Genomic DNA, 27,552 nt, shown 5'->3' with positions numbered 1-27,552 from the left:
GGTAGAAGAAGTTATATAAGTAGAAGTTAAAGTTGAAGACGTTGAAAAGGTTGAAGAAGTTGAAGAAGTAGGAGAAGTTGAAGTTAGAGAAGTTGATGAAGTTGAAGAAGTTAAAGAAGTAGGAGAAGTTGAAGTAGGAGAAGTTAAAGTTGAAGTTGAAAAGGTTGAAGAAGTTGAAGAAGTTGAAGTTGACGACGTTGAAAAGGTTGGAAAAGTTCGAGTTGGAGAAGTTGAAGTTAGAGAAGTAGAAGTTGAAGAATTGTTGATTCCCCATTCAAACTTCCACCCCCTTTTTCACCCCCTTTAAGAGGGATTTCTGGGATAAAAACTACCCTATGTCCTTCCCCGGGACTCAAACTATCTCTATACCAAATTTCATGAAAATCGGTTCAGCGGTTTAAGCGTGAAGAGGTAACAGACAGACAGACAGACAGACAGACAGACGGACACACTTTCGCATTTCTAATATTATACTAGCTTTTGCCCGCGACTTCGTCTGCGTGGAATTAGTGACAGCAGCTAAAGTAGGTATGGCGCCTGGATAATTCTAATAGCAATGATTCAATTCGCGCATTGCTTGCTTCAATTATTAGGCAATTCATTAACTCTTTCAATTCCACCCCCCTTTGCACTCTCTTCAGGGATGATTTCCGACATAAAAACTATCCTATGTCCTTCCCCGGGACTCAAACTATCCCTATACCAAATTTCAACTAAATCGGTTCAGCGGCTTAAGCGTGAAGAGGTAACAGACAGACAGACAGACAGACACACTTTCGCCTTTATAATATTATATATTTATAATATTAGTATTGATATTATAAATATATAATAAGGCGCAGGGCTCCATAAGTCCCACCGAATACTTGATTTACGTTAACGACATGTGCAACATATTTAGCGAGGGTTCCGTATACCAATTTGCTGACGACACGTGCCTACTTACTGCCCATCAATCCCATCATGATTTACTCGAAGCTCAAAAAATCATGCAACATAACTTCGACTTGCTATGCACATGGGCTCATGACGTAGGTCTCACAATAAACGCAAAAAAACTAAAATTATCCACAAATAAATCGCCATACACTAAAGAAATACGGGCCCCTAACATCATAGCACACACACATTATTGCTTACATAACCCTAACAATAACTGTAAATGCGAAACGCTCGAACTTGTCAACCACCACACCTATTTAGGCCTAATTATAGATAATAACTTCAATTGGGGACCGCACATAGATCGCATTATGTTCAAAACTTAGATCCATCATGGCTAACTTGACATTGCTCAAATACAAACTCCCATACAATACACTACGTATGCTTTACCTATCACTCGCCGACTCAATTATATGCTATGGTATCACAAGCTACGGGCGGACATACAAAACCTACTTGGAACAAATCTACAAACGGCACTTCTGAAAACAACTGAATAAAATTAGAGAAAAGTATAAAAATGATCAAAAGGGCCTATTTAAACATTGCAAAGTTATTAACGTCTTTGATAGGTTTTGTTTGTCCTTAGTAACAGAGGAGTGTGAAATCATACCATCATTAGATAAAAAAAATCGCCCCAGTAATTTACGTACCTTAGACTATCTACCCTCATATACAACACCAAAAAGTAACAATGTATACGGTAAAAGAGTAATTGAATTTCTACTCCCATATATATTAAACACCTTACCTAAGAATTTACAGTATGATCTCATTAACATTGTTGAAAATCACGGCAAATGTATGCCAATCCTAAAAAAATACTACCTAAGTCTAGACTAATGTATAAAATAGAAGCAGAGATTTTGATATTCATAGATTAATTTAACACTTTAAACTCTCGCGTTTTGTACACATATTTAATTACACAAACGGGTCTACCGCGATATAATTTCATTGTTTTTACCTTTAATTCCGACGTTTCAGCTGAGTTGCACCAGCTGTGGTCACGGAAAGACAGCTGTGGTCTTTCCGTGACCACAGCTGGTGCAACTCAGCTGAAACGTCGGAATTAAAGGTAAAAACAATGAAATTATATCGCGGTAGACCCGTTTGTGTAATCAAATAGATTAATTTAAGTTTACCGAAACACAACTAAGCATGTAATAAAAATATAATAGTATTAAGTATTAATTAATAATAGTATTAAGCAAACGCGGATTGGACCGCGCGATCTCGCCAACTATTACATAAACCCTAGAGGTTTCCAATAGTGGCATGCATGTAAAAATTGTATTAAAATTTAAAGTGAATAAATAAACTAAAAAAAATATATATATAGTATGGATAGTATAGATTAATTACGTTTTGGCAGAAATTGGCTTTACGACGGGATAGGGACTGGACAAGGATAGGGGTGGGGTCTGGGTATATAAAAAATATTTTGTGCTTTTCAGTGGGTTGGGTTTTTGAAAGGACCTCAAAAGGAAACAACGGAACCCTTATACTCCTTATAGGATCACTCGTGCGTCTGTCTGTCTGTCCGTCTGTCACAGCCTATTTTCTCGGAAACTACTGGACCAATTAAGTTGAAATTTGGTACACATATGTACATTAGTGACCTAAAGATGGACATGTTATTTTTATAATTTTAAAGTACATAGGTTCGAAGTTATTTAAGAAAATAGCCAAAAAATGACCATTTATCTCCAAAACTACAGGGTCTAAAATTTTGAAAAAAAAAATATACAAAATAGTTCTTTACCTATAGATGACAGGAAAACCTATTAGAAATGTGAAGTCAAGCGTGAGTCGGAATTATGTACGGAACCCTAGAAACGCGAGTCTGACTCGCACTTGGCCGGTTTTTTAATTAATTAATTTATATTTTTACTTTTTTATTTCGTTTTATTTATTTTTGTCTCATTATGACGATCGATTGATCTTGCTCCGCGCACGTAATACAGGGACCCACTCCCTCTCCCACTCGCACTCGCACTCTCAATCCCACTGAAAACCGCATCAAAATCACAGACAAACATACGTACATAAATACATACCGGTCAAACTGAGAACCTCCTTTTTTTTAAGGCGGTTAAAAACGAAAGTAGTTGCTCATTTATGTGACCTAGACTTCGCAATTAGCTTAAAAAAATTAAAATAATTACATTAATTACTTTGCCGAATGTTTATTACAGCGAACTCAGAATAGTCGTAAGTGCCATAGACGCTACTGGAGGTAAGTCTTTTATGCTAATTTCCGCGAATTTGAATATTTTTTAGTTTTGTGCCTATAGATTACAGGAAAACCTATAAAGAAATCAAACGGGAGTCGACTAATCAAATCATAGCCGGTAATTCTATATACGCCTCTAGCCGCGTCATATTCGCGTCTAAAAATCAAATGGATTGATCGCGCCCGTTCCGCGCCGCGCCGCGCCGCCGCCGCGCCGCTTCGCCATCGCGTCAAAATCGCTCACCTAGGACACTTCCATATGCAACAACGGTTTGTTTTTTCCGTGCCGCGTCTCGCCGCGCCGCGCCGCGCCTCGCCGCCCGACATTCGCGTGCAAATCGCGCCGCGCCGCGTTCGCAACGAGATCGCTTACGTAGGACACTTCTATGGGCATCAAAGGATTGATTTAGCCGCGCCGCGCCGCGCCGCGCCGCGTTCGCGCGTTGTTCGCCTACGTAAGACGTAGCGTAACTGTGACAAGGTAGAAAATGGGTCATAAATTAAATTTTCGACTGTACCTACGTACAGTCTGCTTCTTCTCCTTGTCCTTTTCCCATTATTTGGGATCGGCTCTCCTAGTTATATTTCGCCAAGCTTCACGGTCCTGGGTCGTCTCAGGTGTGATTTGGGCTTCTTCCATATCCCTCTTCACTGTTGCCAGCCATGTCAGTCGGGGTCTTCCTCGTCGTGATTGCGTGGGGAACATATCTAGCACCTTACGTGTCATGTGTTCGGATTCTCGGCGCATGACATGTCCAGACCATCGGAGTCGCCCTTCGGTTAATTTTTCGGGCAAAGGTCTGACTTTTGTACCTACTTACAGTAAATTATGTAAAAATATTTACCATAATATCAATATCCACTATATCCAGGGAGGAAAATGCGGCCTACGTTTGTATGGAGAATCGGTCGTCCACCATCCTGTTAAGTTTGTCACTAAGAACTTATATTTATACTTAAAGGGCGTAAGCGACGTATAGGCAAATGTCGTTTACGACGTTTGAGTGTTACGTGTTGTGTCGCGGTTATTGCGTTTGCAACAAAGCTGTTTGCATAAGAAACTTGCAGAGCGTTTCCGTTGGCTAGAGGCCGATTTTAACATAGGATTTTACCTTAATATTTGAAACATTAGTAACCGAAATGTACCTACAGTACCTAGTACACACAGCAACACTCCCAACTGTACATTAGTGGACCTTATTTCCCAAATTCTCATGCAAGTTTCCACGTGAAAATTCCCGTATAGTAGGTACCACTACCACCAGTTTTGACATTGACATATTCACTTACGTCTAAGTAATTTACTTTCTATGCATCTCGCTCGTACTCGCATATGAGTGCAAGCGAGAACTATAGAAAGTAATCTACGTAGAGGCGAACCTAATATGTCAATGTCAAAACTGGTGGTAGCCGTACAGTTCAAGGATTATTGCTCAATGTTCTTAACTGTTGACGACTGTTTCATTTGACAGTTACTTCACTCATTGGCGTCTATTTCAAGCGTCAATAGCGTAACAGAAATCGAAACTGTAAGAAAGTCATGAACGTTCAAAAAAGTACCGAGATTATTTCATGGGAACTTTGCTATTTTGATGCTTCTCTTAGCACATTGCTAGGATCGTGTGACTCTTAACGGATGATTCACGCTAGACCGGGCCAGGGCCGGGCTGGAGCTTCCGGCGCTTCATTTTCAATGTAAAGCACCACGTGATCACCGATCAGCCGTCATAGAAAATGACATGCCGGATGCCTCGGCCCGGGCACGGCCCGGTTTAGCGTGAATCATCCTTAACTGTTACAGTCGAGCGAAATGGATATTTTAATTTGGAACAAGATTCCAGTCCCGAGCTGACTCAGTGGAGGAAAAAGCACGTCACGACCAAAGTCACCACTTAAACAGTAGGTAAACGTAAAATGCTCTGTATGGATATTTTTTTGTCGATTTTTTTTTTCGTCAGACTAGGTTTGAAGATTTGAAGAGCTCCTCATTCTGAGTGTAATAAATACGAAATACCAAAAAAAAAGTAATTTTCCGTTATGTTAAGAAAATACGGTAGGTACCGTAGGTAGGTAGGTTTTCGTAGCTCAGTGGAATATTTTTTAGGGCAAACGGTGAAATTGCGCTAATTATGTACGAAATAGGGAACTCTATCTGGGTGCGTAACGGTCCATATAACAACTTTTGATATATTTTTAGTCGATATACCGATTGAGGGACATATTGCACTTTTGCTATAACAATACATGGTATATTCTTAGAGAGTCTAACTATCGTCAAGTATAATGAACTTGTAATATAACAAAGTCTAATCTAACATTAACAGCGTATAACGTATATGTGATATAATTATGTTCGATATGACGCTCAGTTGGCATAATGTAGTACTGGTATAATTTGTAATATTTACTACTATTATAACAACCTACGTATTCGAACTTAAGGCAGGTCTCAGTTAGGTACGACGACGAGCGAAGCAAGGAGGAGTGTTAGGTAGAACTGCGACCCTACAGCGCGCGAGCCGAGCGAGCGAAGCGAGCGTGCCGCGGTAGCGGCCGGCGAAGCGCCAGAACCGACTTTTTTTATTATAACCTCAACTTATTTTTATACATTATACCATGAATACTTATAACAAATATTCTTTATATTCAGTAAACGTTATATCGAATAGCTTTTATATCGATTAAACATTATACCCCATGAAAATAGTTATTTTGTTGTTATATCAAAAGTTCATTATACCGCTTAAGTGATTATACAGCATGAAATTATATCAAAAGTTGTTATATCTTTTGAAAATATATCAAAAATTGTTATACGGATCATTACACACCCAACTCTATCTATCTCAAACGTTTTAGATCTGACAAATAAAAAACCGACAGCAAAATAAAAATTCTGTTTCCAATAGTTAATAACATAATAATTATGAATTTTCTGTTACCTAGTTGCAAAAATACCATATAAGAGGTATTTTCGTAACTGTGTGGTAGATTTTTTAAGGCAAAGTTTAACTATGTTATTGCTCAACTTGTGTACCTACAAAATAGAAAACTCTATATATTATTATCCATCATTTTTATGAAGTTCAGACGAAAAAAATTAGCACAGAATAAAAATCGGCCCGATAGCAAGCGTGGCTCACTTCGCGATTTCGTCGCGTCGCAACAAGTAGCTACAAGTACATCCGTCCCACACCAATTTTGGTGGCTAGCCATAGGCCGCGCGTGGCGCTTGCGCCACCAAGCGGTCATATCTGTCCTAATCGTAACAGACGCGTTTTGTTAGAGAGTGAATCTTCTGTACCTACCTAGTACTATTATTTATTCTGTGCCCATAGGTACTAATTTAATTTTTTAACAAGCAGAAACGTCTGCGTACAATGCTACTTATTAAGCTTAGAATAAATTAGACAGTAATCTTTCCACTTTTAAATTTATCCTAAGCCCATAGGTAGGTACTGTCATTATTTTACTATGTCACTAGAAATGTTACACGGACATGTACTGCAAAAGAACAAGCGAGATTTCGGCCTAATGCCACCATTAACACGTCCATACCATCCCTCATACTAGCCAACGTATCTTCAACTCAAAATAAACTTCATTCCTTTTGCAATACAGTTCAAATTTCAATGGGCCTAATGGCCATAGTGTCTCTCGATCATGGTCTAGCCAAAATCAACCCTACGCACCAACAATAAGGTTTGAATTTCAATGGCTGTAATGATCCTTGCAATTATGAGTTAGGGACACGTAGTTTTGGACATGGTGCTGAGATGTTTTCTTATTTGTCTTAAGGTGTATTGACATGGTGCGATTTCTTGTAAGATTTTGCGAGAAATCTTGTAACAATATAGTGATAAACGTAAAGCAATCAAGTTGTTCAACGCCAGTAAGTAACATTTATGCAAGAAATGTAGACTTTCTTAATTCTAATTGTAAAGATGACGTTTAGGCTGCACCAGCGTTACTGCATCGCTGCCGCGAAGTCAAAAATACTAGGAAAGGAGAAGGTATGTAGGTATGTTCCTAAAGTAGTATGTTCCTATAGTATAAATCTCCATTTAAATTATTAAAAGTCACCTAGCCAATTATCAACGGGACGCAGCCCCCTAATAGCATTTTCTTGTAGGGATTTGGTTGGGCCTTTGTTTACGTATTAGTTGGGCAACCGTTATATTTGGCCGTACGATTTGCTGGAGGGCCCTCGACAAAGGCCCTCCCGAAGATTCCCAACAGTGGGCCATAAGAGTAATTTTTTCGTTGGGCCTATTTAAATAAATCATACAATTATTCAACGGTGGTGGTATTGGTTGGGCCGTGGTTGGGCCTATACACATTTGTTTGATGGTTGGTTAATTGTTACATTTGGCCGTACGATTTGCTGGAGGGCCCTCGACAAAGGCCCCCCCGAAGATTCCCAACAGAGGGCCATTAGAGTAATTTTTTTCGTTGGGCCTATTTAAATAAATCATACAATTATTCAACGGTGATGGTTTTGGTTGGGCCGTGGTTGGGCCTATACACATTTGTTTGATGGTTGGTTAATTGTTACATTTGGCCGTATGGCTTGCTGTAGGGCCAACTGCATAAAAATAAAAAAGGGCAATTTTTTCGTTGTGCTTCTGTTTGCAAATTCAACAATTACCCAACGGCAAGTCAGGTAGGTCGGTAGGTAGTCGTGCACCAGGTTGAAGGCCCAACACAGCTTGTCCCACAAAGGGCCAACATTGTAACTTTAACGTTGGGCCTTGTGTAGGATTCTTACAATACTACCGTAGGTTAATAGTTGTGTAATTATAGTGGGCCTACAGTCTAATTATGTAATGGGCTTTTGTTTACGAGTCCTACAGTTACCCTACGTTAGGTAAGTGGTTGTGTAATACGACGTTGGGCCTTTGCTGATAAATATTACCGATTACACTACGGTAGGCATTGGTTGTATACTCACATGAAGGACGTAGGCAGCAGTTGTTGTTTATCTTCTCTGTATCGTTCCAATTTTAGTATTTGTACTGCCGAAGCAAGTACACTTACTATACACTCTAATTTGTATATATACTAACCGCACTTCGAAACTTCGTAAGCGAGATTTATGTTTTTTGAGATTTAAATGGAGAAAATGTTAATAAAATACAATTTTTTAAATAAATGTATAAATTTTATTGTTATAGCTATTAGATTTATAAGTTACTTTAAAAAAATATTATGATTATATCCGGAATAATCGAGAAAATAACTATAACTTCGATGTTTGGAGACACTAACGCCATCTAGTGACGCCACAAGCAAACTCAACTGGTAGCTATTTTGATGACGTCACGCAGCCCCTGGCCTCTGTTAAAATGCTCGTGTGATATTTATTTATTTGTTTATGGTGTTATACTCTGTCAAGCCATTTCCGTCATTAGAAAAGAGCGACATATTTAAAAAATGTAGGCGTGAAGGGTTATCGTCCCATAGAAAATTTGAATTCCGCGACTTTTTCTACTGACAAACTTGCTTGACCGGCTATAGTTATAAATGCGATATTTGTCCTCACTGGGCCATCGAATGATATCGTTGATTAGCCAACGTTACCAAAATACACAAAGGCCCATTGTTGGGCTTCAGTGCCACTGCCAATGTTGGTAAATGCGATATATGTCATCATTGGGCCATCGGATGATATCGTTGATTAGCCAACGTTACTAAAATACAAAAAGGCCCATTGTTGGGCATCCGTGCCACAGCCAATGTTGGTAAATGGGGTATTTGTCACCATTGGGCCAACGAATGTTATCGTTGTTTAGCCACCGGTACCAAAATACACACAGGCCCATTGTTGGGCATCAGTACCACAGCCAATGTTGGTAAATGCGATATTTGTCATCATTGGGCCATCGGATGATATCGTTGATTAGCCAACGTTACCAAAATACACAAAGGCCCATTGTTGGGCAACAATGCTACAGCCAATGTTGGTAAATGCGATATTTGTTGTCATTGGGCCATCGGATGATATCGTTGATTAGCCAACGTTATCAAAATAAACAAAGGCCCATTGTTGGGCATCGATGCTACAGCCAATGTTGGTAAATGCGATATTTGTCGTCATTGGGCCATCGGATGATATCGTTGATTAGCGAACGTTACCAAAATAAACAAAGGCCCATTGTTGGGCATCAGTGCCACAGCCAATGTTGGTAAATGCGATATTTGTCATCATTGGACCATCGGATGATATCGTTGATTAGCCAACGTTACCAAAATACACAAAGGCCCATTGTTGGGCATCAATGCTACAGCCAATGTTGGTAAATGCATTATTTGTCGTCATTGGGCCATCGGATGATATCGTTGATTAGCCAACGTTACCAAAATAAACAAAGGCCCATTGTTGGGCATCAGTGCCACAGCCAATGTTGGCAAATGCGATATCTGTCATCATTGGGCCATCGGATGATATCGTTGATTAGCCAACGTTACTAAAATACACAAAGGCCCATTGTTGGGCATCAATGCTACAGCCAATGATGGTAAATGCGATATTTGTCGTCATTGGGCCATCGGATGATATCGTTGATTAGCCAACGTTACCAAAATAAACAAAGGCCCGTTGTTGGGCATCAGTGCCACAGCAAATGTTGGTAAATGCGATATTTGTCACCGTTGGACCATCGGATGATTTCGTTGATTAGCCAACGTTACCAAAATACACAAAGGCCCATTGTTGGGCATCAATGCTACAGCCAATGTTGGTAAATGCGATATTTGTCGTCATTGGGCCAACGAATGTTATCGTTGTTTAGCGAACGGTAGCAAAATACACAAAGGCCCATTGTTGGGCATCACTGCCACTGCCAATGTTGGTAAATGCGATATATGTCATCATTGGGCCAACGAATATTATCGTTGTTTAGCCAACGGTACCAAAATACACAAAGGGCCATTGTTGGGCATGTGTGCCACAGCGAATGTTGGTAAATGCGATGGTGGGCCAATACAAATTTTAATGTTGGCTACGGAACGAACCTCATCCCAACGTTTTCCCTACCGTTGGCACCGTGGGCCCCAACGAAAATGCTACTAGGGCCTGGCCGCATTAAATTAAAAATGTAAATTCTGTTTGCTCTGATTTTAAATAATTTAATAGTCAGTATATTGCGGTGTGCCAGATTTTATCTAGTGTGCAGCGGTCAATATAAACTACAGCTTGATTCAGACTTCAAAACTTGTTACGGTTTGTGATCTTATTTTGATACGACCTTGAAGATCGCTCATGCTGATCGGTGCATGCGAAATGTATTGAAAGTCGTGCGTGACATGCACGAATCACCAAGGTGTCTCAAAATGAATTCAAAGTCATAACAAGTTGTTCAATTTGAATCGAGCTTTTTATCTAGTGTGCAGTGGTCAATATAAACCGCAAGAGCGGTGTTTACTGTTGGAATAATCATCACAGCTTACGTCCACTAGATGGTGCATTATGTACCTACCTACCGTATTATAACCATCCAACTTATATTCATGTTACCCGTCGTGATTGTTTCACCGGATGGTCCAGGAGGTGAGACCATTTCGTGGCACTTTTCTTTTTTATCTTTCTCTGCTTGTATAATTTTCTTTTTTGTGTTTGGGCTCACGAATAAAAATATTTCTATTATATTATATTCTACTCAACTATAGTCCTTACAACTATGGTCAACAAGTTCGACACGTAGGTAATTACCAATCTTATTTTACGTAGGTCGAGCCAGTGGTGGTTAGCTAAATCAGTGTCGAAACGTCGGAAATAAAAGTAATATAATCGAACGAGCGAGCGAAGCGAAGTGAAGTTCTTACATTCAACTTGGAACACACGGCTGGCTAGGGGCACGTCCCGGCATTTCGATGTGTTTAAGCTGAACTATCAGATAATACTTAGTTTGATACACAATAACTTAAGTAAATTCGTTCTAATTTAAATTAAATTGGGTGAACGTATAGTTGAGGGCATTATATTTTAGTCATTAAATTTTGAGCAGGCTCGATCAAGAGGTTATTAAGCCAGAAGAGCTTAAAATGCTAAAAAGCTATTTGTGAGGGGTCTTACTATTCTGGTCATTTTAATTGCAAGAAAGTATGGTCGAGTTTGGTATCAAATTAAAGTGCATTTATAATATTGTTTTTAAATTTAAGATTTAAAAAAAATTAGCAAGATTAAAACGAAATAAAAAAAAATAACAAGAAGAATGACAAGAAAGATTACGGCTAACCACTGATACAGTTTATTTTAATCTCTATGGTGACTTAAATTTATCAATTAATGGCTACACAGATCTTGCAATAAATCGCACGCGATTTTCGATCCTTTGACGACTTCGAGCAACACCGGCTTCCGACACATCGGAAGGGAGGGGCCCAAGCGATATCTCACCGTACAAATCTTTCTGCCATTTTTCGCGGGGGGAAAGGTGCACACAGTCGCACTTCTCACACACGTACATACAAAATCCAATCTGTAATGACGACACAAATACATAGAAAATGACACACGTCAAAGACAAATCTTGCAAACCTCGAACTCTTTTTGTGTACGGACGAGTGACAAGTGTCACAACACGCACACTAACACATTTTCGTTGAAGTATGTTATTGTATTCTGAGAGATGAGAAGTCGGATTTGTCGCTCGACCGATCCGCAATTTGTACTGAGCGAGCAAAATCGATAAATCCAACAATTACATGAGACTAAAATATAATAATTGTGTTTGAATGTAATTAAACGTATGATATGTAAAAAAAAATATTACATGTGAAATTAACACTTTCTTTTTGTAAATTTGATGTCCCCGACCTCTTTTTATAACAAAAAACCGAGCAAACAGGCATTTTTGTGCAGCAGTGTTCACGCGCGCGTCTGGACTCGGTCTAGTGAAAAATCCAAGTGCAACTAGTTTTATTACCCGCGCTAGATTAGATTGACGCGCTAATCTTGTACCTCGGCAGAGGGGAAATAGTGCGAATGCCGCCTCCCTTCCGTGTTGCTCGAAGTTTGACGACTACGACTACGTAGCACTGCATTCAATTGTTCTTTTTGGCGAACCGCGAGTTCTCAGTTCGGGAAGAACTACTTACTAGTTAAATAAAATCACGATAGACCCGGTTATAAATTCCCCGGCGAATATAACACGCGGCGGCGCGGCCGGGATATTTTTCCGGGCGAGAGAGAGGTAGGTATGGAAGAAAAAGAGACGCTGCGCCGACCCCAAATGAATGGGATAAGGGCAAGCGAATGATGACCCGGTTATAAATATGATTTAATATGTGTTCAAATCGCGAAAGTTTTAATTTTTTTATCCCGTATCAATTGCTCTATAATGCGGTATCTACCAGGAGCTGAAACAGTAATCGAAATTAAACTCGTGTTTTCATGCAATACAAATAACACTTGTTTATCACAGGTAACAATGATTGAAATTACCTACATAGTAACAATGATTGAAATTACCTACACAGTAACAATGATTGGAATTACCTACATAGTAACAATGATTGGAATTTTCGAACGCGATTGGGCGTGTAATGGAATCATTACGGCAATGGTATTTTGAAGCGTTAATTGACTTTTCTCAAACATGCAATGAAATATTGATGTTATGTTCCTTATAATAGGCTGCGAAGTATGACGTTTCAGGTGCGGCTAGGACAAAAGGTCGTTAATGGAATTTCATACACATCTTGCAGGCCTAGGCCGGCAAAGTCCTCTTTTTTAATTTTCATTTCACAGATATTTGTGACACAGCATCGTGGCATTCATCCATTAAAAAAAAATTAGAGGCAGTATTTGCTTTATGGTTCGTAATGACACTCTGCCACTAACAAAAAAAACAAAAAACAATGTTTGCTATAATTTGCAGTTTTATTTGTATAAAATTAACATGAACTTAATAAATAATACATTCTATAATTTTATAATTTTAAATTATAAATTTAACTACACAAATAAAAACATTTAAAATATTTCATCTAAACTTTAGCGGTAAAAAGGTCTACTCAAACACGCGTAGTAATATTTTTTAAATTGTTATGGACGTAAAGTTGAAAAATATTCATTCTGTTTTATTGGATTTATTGATTGATGATTTGATTGTTGTTGATTTTTTGACTTTAATATGAGTTCCGACGAAATAATGAAATTAATATTAATTTTAATCGTAAGTAGGTGTTGGAATTGGCAGCGTAAGCAGAATTGATTTTAATAACTTGCTGCCTCTGCCGCCAAGTCAAAGACGAAGTATGTATATGGTTGCTTATGGCAATTTTATTATTTGAGAAACTAAGAAAAATGGCTTACAGTTTATTAGAAACAGTTTTGTGGCATATTTTAAATGAATGTAACTACAAATTCGTCAACACTAGAAATTATACTTATTTACTCCATGTAAGTAAGTAAGTAAGTAAGTAAGTAATCATTTATTGTCAGATTGTGCAATGTCAGTATACAGATGTTACAATATTATTTGATTAGAGAGTGTCACAATCAACCGGTTTACGGTATACAATGTCCTTATTCCTAAAATACATATAGTACAGTTCAAATAACCTTAAGATTAAACTAAAAAATGTCTAAGGTACAAAATACATATAATATAAAAAAAAAAAAAGCTATTCAACCCTACAATCATAATATTATAAAGCAACATTATTGTTTATTACCTACTAGCTATATTATTAATTACTATGTCAATTAAATATTATTATAATTTACATTGTTATTAAGGTCAATATTCATAAGATAGGTATCATTCACATGTCAAGCGTTAGAATTGTTCTATCTTGAGAAAAAAATCATTGATATTGTAAAAACATTCAGTTAGGAGAAAGGATCTTAACTTGGAGAAAAATTTGTTGTTTGGCAACTCTGTCCATGACATAGGAAGTGCATTATAAATACGAACAGCCATGTAGTAGCAATTTTTCTTACTCACTTCTAATTTACATTTTGGGACTACTAAAGCTTTATGTGTGACTGTGCGCTTTCCAATGTTACATTTCTGATCAAATAATTCTAAATTGCATTTAACGAATTTACATATCTCTAAGATGTATAAGCTCGGAACTGTCAGGATTCCATACTGTTTAAACAACGGCCTACATGACTCTGACCACTTGACCCCCGCTATAGCCCTAACACATTTTTTTTGTGCTATGAAAGCTTGGTTTACATTTGTGCCATTACCCCATAATACTATTCCATAACGAAGTGCAGAAGCAACATAGCTATGATAAACGAGTAGCGCAGTTTTGTCTGAAGTCATTCGCTTCAGTTTTTTTATGGCATAAATAAATTTATTAATTTTAGTGGAAACTACGTCGATTTGTTGTTTCCAATTTAAATACTGGTCTACATCAATGCCTAGGAAAATTGTATGTGCTACTTCTTCGATTTGCTCAGTGCCCATTTTTATATTTAATGGCATCATTTTACTATTTCTTGTAGCAAATCGAACTAGTTTAGTTTTTGAAGCATTCATACATAGACCATTCCGATTTAACCAATCACCTACATCAATCAGAGTAGAATTTATGTTCTCTTTCAGGTCATTGTCGTTTTTACCTCTAATAACTATCGTTGTATCATCTGCAAACAAAAAGCAGCGGTGTTTAATACAGGTAGGAAAATCGTTTATATAGAGCAAGAATAGGAGTGGCCCTAATATGCTGCCCTGCGGTACTCCACTGTGGTTCATACGTGAAGCAGAGTCGACAGTTAACTTAGAATTATCGGTCGAAGATGTATATTGAACCCTAGTTATTTGGTGACGGTCTGATAAATAGCTATGAAGCCATCTCAATGCATAAAGCAACGATGTATGTGAAACATGATATCAACGTGAAAGACTATGTACCTAAACTTATGTGACGAAAACGACAGTCAGACGGATACAAGGCGAAAAAATCAAAGATACATGAAAATGTACGGGTAGTAAAAATACACGACTCGTGTAAAACATACGCGTGATAATGATATAGGTACGTGTTGGTTATATTTTGGGTGTAGTTTACTTTTAGTTTTTTCTATAAATAAAACTTGGGTTTCGTGGATTTTTTATTTTATTTATTTCATTGCATGTTTGAGAAAAGCACTATACATACCTCGGCGGGAAATGGGGTTGCCCGCGCTCAGACCTATCCGGCCTCGCTTCGCTCGGCCGTCTATATGTCTTCGGCCGGCAACCCCTTTCGTCCCGGCCTCTGTAGTAATGTACTATTATATTAAGACCTGAAAGACCAGTACCTACAGCTACCACCAGTTTTGACATTGACATATTAGCTCGCGTCTCCGTAAATTACTTTTCTATACGTCTCGCTTGCACTAATATGCGAGTACGAGCGAGATGCATAGAAGTAAGTTACCTAGACGTGAGTGAATATGTCAATGTCAAAACTGGTGGTAGTGGTACTAATCTCGAGCGTAGTGAGGTAGGTATTCAAGTGTTAATGCCCAAGGTGCAAATAATTTTGCTGCCATGTGACAGATACTGCTTTTCACATCACCAGGAAATCATGTTCATTTTCATTTTCGTGAATAAAAAATATGCAAATAGAAAACAGAAAATTGGCACTTCGCAGGGAAGAAAAATACCTATTTCGATGTGAATAATTAATTTAATTACTGATGATGTTGATGATGTTACTCCCAGAAGTCATGCCAAAAGTTTTGCGACAAAAAACTTTTGACGCCATTATCCAAGCCAGTGTCTAAAGAATGGCCTCATTAGTCGGAGAACTTTGTTCCCGAGTTGTTGGTCCGACTAGTCGGAAGGTCAGTTCAGCTAGCGGTCAACATAATGGCCTCATTAGTCGGAGAACTTTGTTCCCGACTTGTTGGTCCGACTAGTCGGAAGGTCAGTTCAGCTAGCGGTCAACATAATAATCTAGATAGGTCAGGGATTTGGAATAGGTACAAGTTATTGTGTGAACGTAAGCGTGTGTTATATACAGAGTGATTCAGGAGACGTGAGCAGGACTAACACTGCGCATATCGTTAATTATAAGCAACTGTTTCGTATCAGTATTAGTGAGGTTAACGTTAATTTTCTAGTGGTGTTGAAAAAAAAAAGTTATTATTTTTTTTACGACATGCAATGGTCACCCTAAAATTAGAATACTAAACTACCGATATTCTGTGTCAAATTGAATGTCATCACTGTCATCACGGTCTGGTTACTTTTGAAAACTCGTATCTCACTCAAGTTTGACAGTTTATTTTCTTCGTAATCAAAATGCCATTGCGGTTAAAGAGGTTATATGTTTATTAATTAGGTCCTGTAGGGTGTCCATGATTGTTGAGAATTAAATTTGCTCTCACCAAAAAGTTAAAAAATAGGAAAAAGTGTGGTTGTTTCTCCTAAATATGACGGTGATCGATCAATTATCAGTTACTGAGTGTGCAGGATTAGTCCTGCTCACGTCTCATGAATCATCCTGTATAGCTATCACTACACTTTATAAAACAAAGTCCCCCGCCGCGTCTGTCCGTTTGTGTGTTTGTATGTTTGTTCGCGATAAACTCAAAAACTACTTAGCGGATCTTCATGCGGTTTTCACCTATCGATAGAGTGATTCTTCGAAAAGGTTTGTGTACAATTTGTTAACCCGTACGAAGCCGGAGCGGGTCGCTAGTCTATAATAAGTTCATGTGGATGTTTGTGTGGACTACATTTGTGTGCAATGACGAGGCCAGCATGATGTGGCGCATTATGTTTTTGTTTGATTGTGAATAAAAGAAATTAAATTAGATTGAAAACTATGACATCTCATTGTCATTTTTCACATCGATAATCTGATAAAAAAAAAACAAAAAAAAACGTGTAGGTTTGTATAAAATCTCTTGTATAAAGTCGACCTAAAATACGTTGGTGAATAATTTTGAGGGATATTTTTAGGGTTCCGTAGCCAAATGGCAAAAAACGGAACCCTTATAGATTCGTCATGTCTGTCTGTACGTCCGTATGACACAGCCACTTTTTTCCGAAACTATAAGAACTATACTGTTGAAATTGGTAAGTAGATGTATTCTGTGAACCGCATTAAGATTTTCACACAAAAATAGAAAAAAAAAACAATACATTTTGGGGGTTGCCCCATAATTAGAACTGAACTTTTTTTTATCAAACCCATACGTGTGGGGTATCTATGGATAGGTCTTGAAAAATGATATTGAGGTTTCTAATATCATTTTTTTCTAAACTGAATAGTTTGCGCGAGAGACACTTCCAAAGTGGTAAAATGTGTTTCCCCCCAACCCCCTTTGTAACTTCTAAAATAAGAGAATGATAAAACTAAAAAAAATATATGATGTACATTACCATGCAAACTTCCACCGAAAATTTGTTTGAACGAGACCTAGTAAGTAGTTTTTTTTTAATACGTCATAAATCGTAAACCGCAATTTTATTATGTTACTTGCTGCTACGGAACCCTTCATGGGCGACTCCGACTAGCACTTGGCCGCATTTTTAATACATTTTTAACAAAATATCATTAAATATTAAGACGAAAGTGGAGGACCCGCGCGAAATCGCCTTTTCATACATACGTACATAGTCCTCATTTTCCTCTCTGGATATTAATATTAATTGAAAATATTTTGACGCAATTTGTTGCATATTAACCACAGCTATGTCTCTACGTTTGATTTATTTCGAATTTTTAATTATTAAAAGAGCTACGAGCATTTAAAAAATTGAATGACATCTGTGTTTTGCTCCTAATTTTTACCATAATCAAAAAATCGGAAAATGACAAACGTAGGGGCATAGTTATGGTTAATATACATCCAATTAGGTAAAAATATTTTCCACAATGTCAATATCCAGAGAGGAAAATGGGGACTACGTTTGTATGGAGAAACGGCCGTCCCCTTTATTAATATAACGTGATAAAACGGCACATAAAATATAAAATAACTGTTACTTTTAACACTGTGGGATAAAAAGTGACGGACACCGTTTTATCACGCTGTCACGTAGACAAGAACGATCATCATATCCGCACTGATTTTTTTTTATACCGGTAACTAATCGAGATCAAAAATGTCTCTTCATCTTCCTCGCGTTATCCCGGTATTTTGTCACGGCTCATGGGAGCTTGGGGTCCGCTTGACAAATAATCCCAAGAATTGACGTAGGCACTAGTTTTTACGAAAGCAACTGCCATGTGACCTTCCAACCCAGAGGGGAAACTAGGCCTTATTAGGATTAGTCCGGTTTCCTCACGATGTTTTCCTTCACCGAAAAGCAACTGGTAAATATCAAATGATATTTCGTACATGAGTTCCGGAAACTGTATTATATAAACTTTTTGTAGGCCGATCGTTTTGTCATACGAGACTTTTAATCGGTTTTGTTTGGATTGGAAGGTTTTATCAGTTGATCGAAAAGTGCTCGAGTGGAGACCACGGACTAGCAAGCGCAGCGTAGGACGTCCACCCACAAGATGGACAGACGATCTTGTTAAGGTCGCCGGAAGACGCTGGATGCGGGTCGCTTCCAACCAGCACGTATGGAGGTCCAAGGGGGAGGCCTATGTTCAGTAGTGGACGTCTTATGGCTGAGATGATGATGATGATGATGATGATGATGATGATGATGATGATCAGTTGATGGATTGACTCTCAGCCAGTTTGGAAGCTCAATTTAGCACTAAAGAATATGCGTAGAGGTGATGAATGTTTAAAGAAAATTATCGTGCTCGGAAGACGAAAGCCCGCAGGGCCCACCACCAACTAGATGATCCGATCAAGTTAAGAAGGCCACCTCAGGCAAACTCCATCCAGCAATCGTGAGATCAAGACCGATGGAGACAAATCATAGGAGCTGCAAACCCAAGTATTCACGATCCTGAGTAATGAATGGACCGACAAAGAAAAAGAAGTTCCTAAAAACTTTTAACCGGAGTTTTAAGGAGGGCTGTGCCCGGCCGTGATGTCCGACATGTCATTTTCTATGACGGCTGATCGGTGATCACGTGGTGCGGTCCAAAGAAAACGAAGCTCCGGAAGCTCCGGCCCGGCCACGGCCCGGTCTAAAATCGCAAGGTTGCTAACGCTTTTTTCTCTTAAAACTCATTATAAAATGAAAACAGCCGAAGAAACAATATATTTCCTTCAAGAAGGGGCCGTACCGTACTTTATCAATCTTTAATTAAACTTTATTGGCTTCTGTATAGATTCTTATCTGTATGTATTGTTTCTTGTTTGTATTGGTCAGAGACGAGGAAATAATAGAGACTAATTATGAAATATCTACGCGTGCGTCGTTCGCATGCAGAAAAATTAAAGGATATTGAACAAAGCAGGGCGTGCTGGCGTCTACTCAAGAGTATGAGGCCAATTCGTACGTTAAGACAGTAAATTAAATATATTAAAACTCACGGAAGTTTTGTCATTAAAATGATATTTAAATGATGTCAATTAAATATCATTCGCGCGTGTATTTGGCTTGTAATCTTACTGCCGTATTCGAACTTCAAGATATTCACAAGAGACGATACGTACTAGATCCATTCTAGATACGTTATAGTTTAGTTTAGATCAACTAGTTATCTTTTGCAGCGCAATTCGGGCAACCAATGTCACTTTTACGTCAGATAGAATAAGATATCTTTTAGATGTGAATTGGATCTCTAAGTCATATCCTGTGGAAATCGTTCAAGAGTATCGGCAGAATCGCGCAAATGTCAAATTTGACAGGTTAGATCTTAAACATATCGTTATCGTATCTTGGTGATGTCTAAAAGATATCTAATAGATGTCTATTTCAAAATCCGAATCGGGCCGTTATTCATAACGAAGCTAAATATCACAACGAATCGCCCTGGCGGTTCAGCGAGGAAACGCCAGCGTAATGGGCACCATGCCACAGGCGGACCTGCTGGAGGGGGTATTCTTTTTATAATTAGGTTTTTATTTTATAGGTAAGTTTATTTATTTTAGTATTAATTTTAATTTGTTTGTAGTTTTAGTTTATTTTAATAAGTTATTTTATATTTAATATGTTATCTATAATCGTTGATTTAATAATAAATATCTTGACGTATAATAAATATCACAGACAGAAACTTAGTTCACTTATACCTAATAGCGTTGTTGTTAACTCAATCAAAGTTATATTCAACATTAATATACCGCACAAATTGACGCCATTTATAACAGTAACGAGGATCGCGACCTTGAATGATTGGATGTCTTTATTAAAGACATATCTCTGTATCCGTACGCTTTTGTTTGTGAAGCAATTTCGATTAGCGATAGCTGCTGGGGTGGAAAGGTTCTTGAATGGTGATCAAGTTGTTGAATGCGTCGGAAGATCGGGGGTAGATCATTTTCATCTAAGTATTTGGCTACTTAGATGAAATGATCTACCCCTTATTCAAAAAACTTTTCATCACACTTGCCCGAAAAAGACCTTATGTCACACAGGTGTTCTGAAGGACAAAGGCCCATATTGTTCCCGCGGGAGTTATGGATTGTCAAAAAAAAGTAGGTACCCATAGTACAAGCTTCGCCTAGTAGGGTGATCTGTATAATTTTTTTCAACGTTTCACATATTAATAATTTATTGACCAAAGTATGATGATGTATTTCTAACTTCTAACTTGTTTATACAAACGATATCAATTTGATTATCGAGCAATGTGGTTTGATTTCAGTTCAATCGTGTTGTTTACCATGTTTGTTTGTTAGTATTGTGCCGTGCAATGGCGATCGATAGTCCCACAATCCTTGAGAGAAGCCATACAAAACAATGAAATTGTTGCAATCGTAACTTAAAACTCATGGCACTTACGCGTTTAGGTCGCGAGATTTACGCTCCGCTTCTATGGTTTGTTGTCAAAATAACAACTCGTGGCGCAAAATACTGGTTCTCTGTGGCGGTTCTATACATAATTAATAATACTTAGTTCAATGCCCACAGTGAGCAATGTATTTTTTAGGGTTCCGTACCCAAAGGGTAAAACGGGACCCTATTACTAAGACTCCGCTGTCCGTTCGTCCGTCCGTCTGTCACCAGGCTGTATCTCACGAACCGTGATAGCTAGACAGTTGAAATTTTCACAGATGATGTATTTATGTTGCCGCTATAACAACAAATACTAAAAACAGAATAAAATAAATATTTAAGTGGGGCTCGCATACAACAAACGTGATTTTTGACCGAAGTTAAGCACCGTCGGGCGGGGTCAATACTTGGATGGGTGACCGTTTTTTTTGCCGTTTTTTGCATTATGGTACGGACCCCTTCGTGCGCGAGCCCGACTCGCACTTGCCCGGTTTTTGTGATAGTCAACAAACGAGCAGAACCGCCTGTTATGAAGCGGTCATTGTTGCCCATGTACATAAGCAATATCAGAGGAGACACCTATTGTTGCCGATCCTTTAATAGCCCCTTCTTGAAGAGCCTCATGTCTTAGCGCAAAGGAAAACCTCAGTAGGTAAGTTATTCCATAAAATTATAGGTATAATAATATATTTATTACTTTCGCGTATTGAACACTATTAACTCACATTTATAGATGGGTCTATCGTGAATTTATTTTATTACCTTTATTTACGGACGTTTCGACAGGTTTCACTGGTCGTGGTCGCGGCTAACTATTACCACACCTCGGACACTGGCGATCAAATGTATGAAACAAACGCGTTCCTACGCACACAGTCTAATCTCGTGTAGGTGAACGCGTACCATGCTTGTGTGAGTGAGATAAGACGTGCTAGGGTTTCCGCCATTTTGTTGCCAAGTTCGATGACCTCAATGACTCAAAACTCATTGCGCGAATTAGGAAGAAATAAGAATCGTATTATGTTGTAAGGTGGGTATCTAAGCTCGATTTATACAATAGTTTCCTATTTTGAATCAGTATAAACGAAGTAAGTAACAAAATTTTTGTAAGGAAATTCAGGCCACCAAAATATAACGTAAGTTGAAAACATGATTTTTTGTTCATATAGATATTGTGTTGTTTTCAGTGTGATCTGATAGGTTTTGTAAATATTTGAATATTTTACGTGGCCTCCGCTCTGCGCACCGCGTCGTCGCGTCCTTGCCAGCCGATAACTGTGAGGTAACCGAGAGCGGGTGGGCGGCACTTTCAACGGGAGGCAGGGAGTGTCCATACTGTACGTTAGTACTCTTTATTATATTAGGTCCTTACCTATGAAATTGGCGTTTTTGTTCATAGATATAAGTCTGATCCTAGTTTTTTTTTTTTACAAAAGTACATACACAATTACAATAAAACTACAGTGCACTCAATAAACAACGATTTTACATACAATTAATTGTTATTTTTATTGTTAAGTGTTCAGAATTAAGCCTTGAAAATAGGTATTTTCATGTGCTGTCGGTTCGAGTATTAAAATTACTTATATTTTTCTAATGGTACCAATTTTCAAGAAATGGAGATATTGAAAACATACCTTAAAGGTGTCAAAAATTACTGGAAAAATTTTGTTTGGTTTGAATTAGCCATCAAAAAAATATCCGCAAAATTAATTGTATGGAAATTCGTGTTTCGTTGAAATTCTCCGTACAAAACGCCAATTTCATAGGTAATGACCTAATACTGTGCTATTACTGACGTCTACCCAACACTTTTTCATAATACACTTTTGACACTGACATAATATATCTGATCCATATCGTATCTAGACGTAATGTTTGACGTATAATATCTTAAAATTCGATCGGGCCGTAAGTATGCCATTTTAAAAGGAGAGCGTAATTTCGATTGTATGGTATCAGCTTTTTGGCGGTGGGTATGGATTATGTGACTTAATGTAAATTTAAATAATTATTGTCTGAATTCGAGAATATTTTTCCAATCTTGCCCTCACTAATTGCATCAGTTGCTTCCAAATTTAATTAGATATATTGGAATCGAAAATCAACAAGTCCGCCACAAATTAAATATACATAATAAATATTCCACCATATACAACTAGAGTTTAAAACAAACTATTTTATTATTAGACATTTTAATTTGTGTTTTTAAGAGGGAAGAATACTACGTATAGTTACTCGTCCATACCAAAAGAGTTAAGTATGTTTATCCATTTCTAAATATTTTCCATTCTCCATAATTTTTAGCGGCAATAAAGACTAGGTCGATAGGTTTTTTTTTTTCAAAATTTGCAATTTTTTTTTAAACACGAAAGGAAGGTATCGTCTTGGGTCGTCCCATTCGTTTTTCGTCAAGTTCTTAAATTAGTCCTATTCTGCTTTCGTCACTCATTCTACATTGAAAGCCACCGACGATTGTGACGAATGTAGAATGAGTGACGAAAGCAGAATAGGACTAATTTAAGAACTTGACGAAAAACGAATGGGACGACCCAAGACGATACCGAAAGGAAAACTTTTGCGAATAAACAATAAACAACTCCTTTTTTTGGCAGTCGTGTAAAAAAACTCATTCTTCGCAAGAGGCACCTAGCACCTACAGAACAGATTACATTTTTTGTAATGTAAAAACACTACTTTCAAATTATAACTTTAATTGGACACTTGTCTTCGTAGGTACCAGTTTGTACTTAATAAGAAAACAATTTTTTTGTTGTTGACGACCGATGGGGCCAGCGAGTACTGTTCTGGAGACCTCGACTGGGAAGCCGGAGGGACGGAAAACCACGAGCCAGATGGTCGGACGACATTAGAAAGACGGCAGGGCCGACCTGGCATAGAACCGCCGCATACAGAACAACATGGAAATCCATTAAAGAGGCATATGTTCAGCAGTGGACGCAAATATGCAAGAAAACAATATATATATAAGAAGAAAACAATAGAAAACAAATATTGTAAACAGGAAAGGCAACTTTGTTTTCATCTATTCACAAACAAATCTCAATAAAGCCATCAAATAATTTCCTCGATCTTTTTCGTAAGTTATATAAATAACTCATTACTCAATGGGATCGATATACCCAATGTCACGGACGCATATTTTAATAGACATCATTATTCATACGCCAACATCATTAGTTTTCCCGCCATTGTTAAACCCCAAGATTTTTAACAATTCATTTTTAGGGTTCCGTAGTCAAATGGCAAAAAACGGAACCCTTATGTATTTGTCATGTCTGTCCGTCTGTCTGTCCGTGTATGTCACAGCCACTTTTTTCCGAAACTATAAGAACTATACTGTTGAAACTTGGTAAGTAGATGTATTCTGTGAACCGCATTAAGATTTACACACAAAAATAGAAAAAAAAAACAATAACTTTTGGGGGTTCCCCATACTTAGAAATGAAACTCTTTTTTTTTGATCAAACCCATACGAGTGATTTATGATTTTAGAGGATATCTGGATTTAAGGCGTTGCTTGTTTGGCGCTAGAAACTGCATTTTACTAATGTTCTTATAGTAAATTTTAATATTGTTAAATATGACTTATTTTGGACATCCAGCTGACATTAAACCGATGTCTACATGATGTCAGTCATAGTGCCTATTAGCTATAAGTACCCTTATTGTATCCTATAGCAGCTATAGGATACAATAAATAGACACAAACGCTCTTTATTATGTTAAAATTGATTGATCGATCGATTAACGTCTGTGTTGAAAGTGTTGAAACAGTTAATGGGTCAATTTTCAAATAGGCATTTTCCGCTGTCCCACGGCTAAAACTCGAAGTCCATAGGAATAAAAGGCTGGGTATGTATATATTTTCATTCAATGTATTATAAGCTTTAAAAATCATGCACAACTGTACCTAAAATATTATTTGTTTCTGACAAAATCGCATTTGAAGTTCCAAAAACGGCGAAATTTGCCGCTTTTTCGCGTGTCCCAGTGGCGGCATAGCGCAATAAAAAAAATCATAACTTTGGATGTAGGCAACGTATTATAAAGAACTTTGTTTTTTTATAAAGAGCATTTTCTAGAGAATTTATTTAATCATATTGATAAATTAATGCGTTATTTAATAACACAAGGGAAAAGGGAAGCCTTTTTAACGCTGTCCCGCGCGGCACCTGTTTTGTTATGACTTAAATATACCCCCTATAGTCTTCTTTGTCTATTGAATAACGGCTAGATTAAATTTACGACGCAATAGTGCGGTTCGTTGGGCATCGATTGACATCGAATGTGGACGCGGAAACAGTCTAATTTATTTAAAAACAGGTAAGAATCTCTTTCGATATATTTTGGTACGACTACAATGACATTTGTATGGACGCTTAATACGTTGGTACATAGTTGAAATAAAAATGTTTATTTTATAATAATAGTTGCAAATATAATGCTAAAATATATAGTTAAATAAATAAATGAATCGGTTGTATTGTGTAGGAAATATCGCTAAAAAATATTATTGGCGACATGTCGCGACATTTGTATGGCGACATTTATACGGCTATTTTGACCGTAAAAATGTCGATTGTGGCATACAAATGTCGACATAGTGTCATACAGATGTCGAGAAGGTGCCATACAAATATCGTCAGAGTCTTATAAATGCATCAAAAATAATAAATAGTGGCATATACATGTTGATACTGCCATACTATGTCGAAAAACTGCCATACAAATGTCGATCTTTAAACGTCCATATCTAGCTAACTATAAAAAGTACAGAGGTGCCTCGTACAGTATATTTTTTGTTGTTAAGAACCCTTCCTAAAACGATGATTATAAATCAGATTTTTCAAAAATAAAAAATTACCATACAAATGTCGAAAAAAACACCCTTTTCAAAAATTGACCCTAATGTAGGTATATTTTTTAATTGACTTAGGTTTTCGTTAGAAATAACATTCGCTTTTTTTTAGATAATATTTACCTACTGCTGAAACGTAGTAAAGTAGGATAGATCTTTGTAAGACCTTTCTGAAAAGGTATCGTTTGTCAAAAAGGTACGAATTGGCATCCTACAGATCTGATGAACAGCGCCTTTATGACAAGGGTAGTCTCACCACGTACATATCTTTGCCCAATATCGAGCGCCGATAATGGAAGAGCTTCCTCAAAGCGTAATTACTTAAGATCCACCTTTCCCTAAAAAGCTGTTTGGCCCAACCTCCCCTAATCTGGTTGACACAAAGGACTATTATTCTGAGTCATTAGGTCCGATTGAAACGAATGAGGGGGAAATAGATTTTTCTAAAAAAAGGTTTCGGTGACAAATGGAAATAGGTTCGTTTTTAGGACAGTTATTGTTTTTATGGGATGTTTATCTTTTAGAAGTAAACAGGGTAAGGTAGGCAACAGTGGCTCGGAAAAAATAGCCGGGTACAGTGACTCACTCAACCTTATTCCAATATGATTCGCTTCCCTGCTAAGCTAATACATCAGAAGCAATCAGTAATCGAACAAATTCAATTTAACGAGCAATGGTTATTCTGCACGTAAGGATGCTACAGTGTATAGAGATATTTGGGCGAAAGAGCCACTGTTTTCATTGAGGCACTGTTCCCGCCTTGACCCTGCCCTGCCTAAGTAATACGAGCAGTAGGGTGTACAGCAAGGGAATGGAATCTCTAACCTAGATTGGCAAAGCTTACTTTTTTCTGACTACAGAACTCTAATAAAGTCAGTCCATCAAAAGTCTGCAGCGGATTTGATAGCCCACGCAGTGCACGTGTTATTTATAACGTCAAACTTCTATGAAATTATGACGTATAAATGACACTAGCACTGCGTGGCCTATCAAATCCACTGCAGACCTTTCTTGGTCTGACTCTAACCAATTTTTAAAATAAAAATAAATTGAAAAATACACTCTATGTTAAAAAAATGGTTTTGTTTTGGCCGAATTGGTTAATATTTTCATGTTCCCTGTAATTAAAAAAAAGTAGTATCGCTTGCAGACGTACCTGCTTGGTTAAAAAAGTACTCCAATATGATACCAAAATAATATACTTAATCTATAAATTTAAAAATCATTTATTTACATACAATATATATATACAGTGGTACTACTAAACGAAATTAATAACTAGCTTAAATCTAAAATAGGCCCCTGAGGCATTGTACCAAGGATGCTGGCGGCATTTCCTCGCTGTATCGCAATGCTGATACGTTGTGCGAGGTAGCCGCGAGGTCTTCGGTCAAATTGTATATGCTGATGTCAATCACAATAAAAAAAACAACGATGATCAACTCTGGCCAACGTGGGACTCGAACCCACATCTTTGGATTGCCGGTCCATTGCGTTTCCAATTGGTTGATTTTTCATTGTAATTGACATCTACAATATACAATTTATATATAGATTTTAATAATGTGGTGGAGAGGAGGCCTGTGCCCAGCAGTGGGACGTATATAGGCTGAATTATTATTATGTGGTACGTCCCAAAAAAAAAAAACAACGGGTTGCACTCCAGGAGTGCCGGCAGA

The 27,552-nt window shown here is 37.7% G+C and overlaps 1 long non-coding RNA gene across 1 annotated transcript in view; it reads left to right on the top strand.

The window, feature by feature from the left end:
- LOC134806464 (uncharacterized) overlaps nt 1-24,499 on the top strand; it is a 558,863-nt gene extending 534,364 nt beyond the window's left edge. Inside the window, exons 2-3 of the long non-coding RNA XR_010146529.1 lie at nt 17,303-17,589; nt 24,455-24,499. This is a non-coding gene — a long non-coding RNA (uncharacterized LOC134806464). The remainder of the gene's footprint in view (nt 1-17,302; nt 17,590-24,454) is intronic.
- Nucleotides 24,500-27,552: the final 3,053 nt, after the last annotated feature.

The sequence above is a fragment of the Cydia splendana genome, chromosome 3 (assembly GCF_910591565.1).
Source record: "Cydia splendana chromosome 3, ilCydSple1.2, whole genome shotgun sequence".
In the NCBI taxonomy this organism is placed as follows: Eukaryota; Metazoa; Arthropoda; class Insecta; order Lepidoptera; family Tortricidae; genus Cydia; species Cydia splendana.
This window is presented reverse-complemented; position numbering and strand designations above follow the sequence as displayed.